We start from the raw sequence: 5,684 nt of genomic DNA, 5'->3' as shown, positions 1-5,684 counted from the left end.
TAATGCTGAAATAACTACTAATGTATTTTTTTAAAGGAACTATCCAACTGTAAAATTGGCAAAATGCTTCCCTTGGGCAAGACAAATGAGTTTACTCTGTTGAAGCAAATCAGCTCATTGGATCAGACTATAGGACTAGAGAGTTCAAGGTCACAAGAGTAGCTCCCATATTGCTCAGATACTTTCACAAACAAAACTGTCTGAGCCATGACTTCATTTGCATCCCTGATTTACATCTTCATCTATTGCTCTATAGTATATGGCATAGGTCACCAAGGAGTCTGTCCTAAGAATGTAGATACCTCAGTAATATCTCTACCCCCAACTGAATAAGGAATGCAAGACCCAAATCCTGCTAATTGTTTAAGTTAGTAAGATCATTTTTATTTAATTACTAAAAAGTAGGCTTCAAGAACATGGAGGCTTTTGGGGATGCCTGGCTGGCTCAGTTGGTAGAGCATGGGACTCTTGATCTCAGAATCATGAGTTCAAGCCTCACGTTGGGCATAGGGCTTGCTTTAGAAAAATAGTCTGCAAGAACATAGACGCTTTTGTCTGTGTTCTATCATATGTCTGGCTCCTTGAACAATGCCTGGTACAAAATAAACAATAAGTATCTGTTGAATAAATTAACTCTCCATCAGAAATTTGGAGGTCTCTTTCCTGTCATTTCCAAAGAAGCTATAGGACATCCAGAAGGCAATTTTAAAAATCTCTTTTTCTAATTATTATTATTACATTATGGTTTGTGGTCAAATTGACATATACATTGAACGTATTCAGAAATAACGAGGGTAAGAACATTTTGCTCTCTGTGTTCATCTCTATTCATCATGAGACCTACAAACTGATCTCCACTTATAACAGTTTGCCCAAAGCCTTCCTAATGTATACCTGTCAGCCTAACATTATTATTAATACCACCCTCTTTTATGTCCAAGAAGTCCTGCTTCAGACCAAAATATATGCTTAACTCTAACTACCAGCCTAACTACATACCAGGACATAAGGAACCTATCCTGTTGCAAATTGACTCTAAGTAAAGCTGAAACAGAATCTGGAAGTAATCTATGAAACCTCTAATAAGGAAGGCCAAAATAAGTAGTATAGTAAAAAGAATATTAAATTGGAAGTTAACAAACTTGAAATATAGTCTAAGTTATACCCCCTCACTAGCTGGGTGGCTTTGGAACAAAATGTTTAAATGGCTCTTACTTTAATCCCTAAAGAGAGCCATTGACTTAAACTAGAAAATCTTAAGAGCACGTCTGGCTCTGTTATTTTATAATTCTTCAGTTTATTTAGTGTTCTTTCTCCTCTATTTTAATCATTTGTTAGAATGTGAATTTTGGCTCACTGATTTAATTTCCTAATGGCTAAATGACTTCTGAGATCCCTTCCACCCAAGCCTAAAAATGTAATTGGGCTTGAAAGTATAGGTCTGCTAGTCTAGACTGAGGAAGTAAAAATCATGACTAGATGTCTTGTGAAGGAAATGACTAAACAATAATTTATAAGTATAGAGAACTTTTGAGGAGGAAGATAAAATCTGGGTAGGACACTGTAGTTTTGGGACAGCTAGAAAAATGTTAAGGTTCTCTAAGATCCAGTAGCAAGGAGAAGAGAGGGAGTCAAAAGTTAAGAGAAAGAAGGGTCCTAGGCTGGCTGAGGTGGTAGAGTCTTGATCTTGGGGTTTGACCCCTATGTTAGATGTAGAGAGTACTTTTAAAAAATGTTTAAGAGGAGGAACATAGAGGGAAATCTTCAGAATTTCTTTAGATGTAGTTGATCTCGTCATCTTCACCTAGAGGCCAAACCAGTTGTTCATTAATGACATATACCATTGATTAGCTCCTTCTCCATTTTTTCATGATGTCCACCCATTGATGATTGTGGTGATTTTTTTTAAGGTTTGTATGTTTAAGCAATCTCTACCCTCAATGTGGGACAGGAACTCACAACCCCAAGATCAAGAGTCGCATGGTCTTCTGAGAGAGCCAGCCAGTTGCCCTGATTCCGGCAGTTTAAAAATATGTCCACAAATGTTTAAATTCTCCTTCCTTAAAGAGGTGAAGCTTATTCTTCCTCTTTTGAGTGCAGGCTGGACTTGATGACTAGCTTCTAATAAGTAGATTATGATAGAAGTGATGGGATATCACTACCAAGACCAGATCATAAAAGGCACTGTGATTTCCTCTTTGATCTCCTTGAGTAACTCTCTAAGGGAACTGGCTGCCATCTTCTAAAGATACCCAAGGAACCCTCTGCAGAGTTGCATGTGGCCTCCTGCCAACAGCTAATAGGAACTGAGGCCTCCTGCTAACAGTCATGTAATGAAGCATCCTGGAAATAGATCCTCCAGGCCAACGTAAGCCTTCAGATGACTGCGGCTCCCACTGACATCCTGACTCGACCTCATGAGAGACCTTCAACCAGAAATACCCAACTGATATGTTTTTGAATCCCTGACCCACAGAAACTTGAAATGGCAAATATTTGTTGTTTTAAGCTGCTAAGTTTGGGGATAATTGGCTACAAAGCAATATATAACTAAAACAGTGATCCGGCTAAGAAAGGGAATACCCTCAGGAGAAGGGGGGCAGGGTATGGATGATCAATATCAGGTGCTAAGTATGAGAAAAGAGTCTAATTAAACTATCTACATGGGAGAAGAATCTGTCCTCTAAGAATGAGATTCAGGTGGACAGGGAAGGGCCTTTTTTTTTTTTTTTTCATAATGCCACTAACCTTCTCTATGGGAGATATATTCTAAAGTCTTTACAAGTGAAACGACATGATGTCTATCTAGATTTTGCTTTAAAATATTTTAGGAAAAAAAATAATAACCTGGGAGTAGGGGGTAGATGAAGTGAGATACCAAAATACTGATAATGGTTGAAGCTGCACAATTGATACACGGGAGTTCATTATTCAATTTTCTCCACTTTTGAGTGTGTTCAAAATTTCCACAATAAAATGCTTTAAAAATCAAAAAAATATATATTATGACACTCTCGACTCTAATGCTTTATAGCAAATATCCACTTCAGAATTATTTTAATTGAGCTCAAAATGTATTTCAAATACAATTTCAGGACCTGAAACAATAAAAATAAATAAGCATGCTTTTTAGCCTCATCCACCTGCATGAGTGGAGTGGTGGGGGATTGGCGACACAGAACCCCAGGACTCCCAGGCCATGTTCGCTTCTTCATTATCCTCAATACCACCACCCTCGAAGAGGTGGCAAGGTCTGTATGCTGAGCCTATCCAAGGGAATCTGAGGGGGTGCTCTGGGTTGAATTATGAAGATATACCAAGCAGATATACTCAAGGTCAAGCTCCTGTAACCTATGAATGTGAATTTAGGGAAATACAGTCTTTGTGACGTATAGTTAAGTTAAAATGAGGTCATACTAGATTAGGGTATCCTTTTGAAAAGAGGAAAATTTAGACACATGGAGAAGAAGGCCATGTGATGATGGAAGTAGATATTGGAGTGATGTAGCTACAGGCCAAAGGAATGCCAGGGATTGCAGGCAGGCGACTACCAGGAGATAAGAGAGACAGAGTTTCTGCCCCAGGGCAGAAGGAACCAACCCTGCTAACACCTTGATTTCAGACTCCTTGCTTCCAGAATTGTGAGAGAATGAATTTTTGTTATTTCATTGAGTTATATTCATTGAGTTTGTGGTACCTTGTTCCAGTAGCCCTATGAAACATAAACTGGAATCACTAAAGCAATTTCTGGATCTATTGGATTTCCTTCCCACAAATGAACCTAGAAATACTCGCTTGGCAGTGTAAAAACAGAGAATTTGTCACTTTTATGAGCAGTTTGCTGCTAATAAACCCTCACAGGGCGAGGTCCACATTATCACCCCAGATCCCTTACCCCTGCCTTCCTCAGGTCATTCTCACTGCCTTCACTGTTTCCTCTGAGAGCAGGATGTGGTTTACCCCAACTTGCCCCCTTCTTGGAACCAGCATATGATACATACTTATTTTGAAGGGTTTTACAATTGCTATTGCACAGAAACGGGGATTTAAAACGATTAAAAAGTATCACAAAATTATAGAAATCGCCAAAATATAGAAATAGTGACATATGCAGTTTTCATTAAGATGTCACTGAAGTTTGGCCTATCATTGTCACATGGTAATGGCTCAGTAAGGATGACTGTCATTGTTTCCAGAACTACTTCATGAGTCACTTCGGAATGTGGAGGTTGTATCAGGCCACTGACCACAGAAAGATAAGAATATAGGGATGCCTGGGGGGCGTTGAGTGCCTGCCTTCAGCCCAGGGAGTGATCCTGGAGTCCTGGGATCGAGTCTCATGTCGATTCCCTGCATGGAGCCTGTTTCTCCCTCTGCCTGTGTCTCTGTGTCTCTCGTGAATAAATAAATAAAATATTAAAAAAAAAAGAAAGATAAGAAGATAGAGTCTCCTTCAGAGGTTATTCTTCAGGAAGGACAAAAATATCTAAGCAAATAAGAGCTATAGGTGTTAAGATATAAAAGAATACATGTCAAGGCACCTGGGAGGGTCAGTTGGTTGAGTGTCTGACTCTTGATTTCAGTTCAGGACATGATCTCAGCATCATGAAACTGAACCCCCATCAGGCTTAGCACTCAGCAGAGTCTGCTCAAGATTCTTTTTTTCCCCTCTGCCTGCACTCCTTGGTCTCTCTCTCTTTCTCTCAAATAAATAAATAAACAAACAAATAAATAAGTAAATCTTTTTTTAAAAAAGTATATGTCATATTGAGGTAGCATAAATTAGTTGTCAGAAACAATTTCCAGAATAAAATAATCCTTATTGGGTCTTTAAAAATACAACGTGGGGAGGCGACTGCCTGGGTTAGTTGGTAAAGCATGCAACATTTAATCTTAGGGTTGCAGGTTCATGCCCCATGTTGGGTGTGGAGTCTACTTAAAATTAAAACAAAAAAAAATTTTAATATATTGAAAAAATTAAAAAATAAAAATGCAAAGTGGAAAAGGATATTTCGGCATGAGCATAGAAAGATAGGTAGGTAGATAGATACAAATTGGGGGGAACTGCTAGTAATTTATTGTGGGTACAGTGGCATAAAATATAATTGAAAACAAGTAACAAAACAAGAGTAGGTACAAATATTTGGAGGGAAATAAAATGATGACAAAAGAGAAGTTAGTTTCGAAAATTGTTCCATAAATTCCTATGGGTTTTTTATAAGTAGCCTTCACATATGGCTCCATGCTTCATAGCAGATAATTCAAAGAAAGAACATTATCACTTAAGAAACTTAAGAGTTTGTGAGGAAAAAGAAATCCTTTTCTCAAAAGAATGGGAATAAAGGAAAGAAAGTTAACACGTTCGGTTGTAGGAACGTGAACAGTTTAATGCCTTTGGGGAAATACTGGTGAAGTTGTCCAGTGAGCACCAGAGCCCACGGTTAGAGATGTCAAATAAACGGTGCCTGGGTGTCTCGGTCGGTTAAGTCTCCAACTCATTTTCAGCTCAGGTCATGATCTCAGGGTGGTGAGATGGAGCCTGCGATGGGCTCTGCGCTGGATAGGCAGCCTGCTTAAGATTCTCTCTCTTCCCTCCCCTCTGCTTCTCCCCCACCCACTTAACTCCCATTCATGCACATGCTTGCACTCACGCATGTGCTCTCTCTCTCTCTCTCAAAGAAAAA

General features: G+C 38.9%; 1 non-coding gene across 1 annotated transcript; it reads left to right on the top strand.

Moving 5' to 3' along the window:
• Positions 1 to 434: 434 nt before the first annotated feature.
• TRNAK-CUU (transfer RNA lysine (anticodon CUU)) lies at positions 435 to 507 on the top strand. The gene has a single exon. It is a non-coding gene; the product is annotated as a tRNA-Lys (tRNA).
• The last annotated feature ends 5,177 nt before the right edge of the window (positions 508 to 5,684 follow it).

This window comes from Canis aureus, chromosome 36 (assembly GCF_053574225.1).
Source record: "Canis aureus isolate CA01 chromosome 36, VMU_Caureus_v.1.0, whole genome shotgun sequence".
NCBI lineage: Eukaryota > Metazoa > Chordata > Mammalia > Carnivora > Canidae > Canis > Canis aureus.
This window is presented reverse-complemented; position numbering and strand designations above follow the sequence as displayed.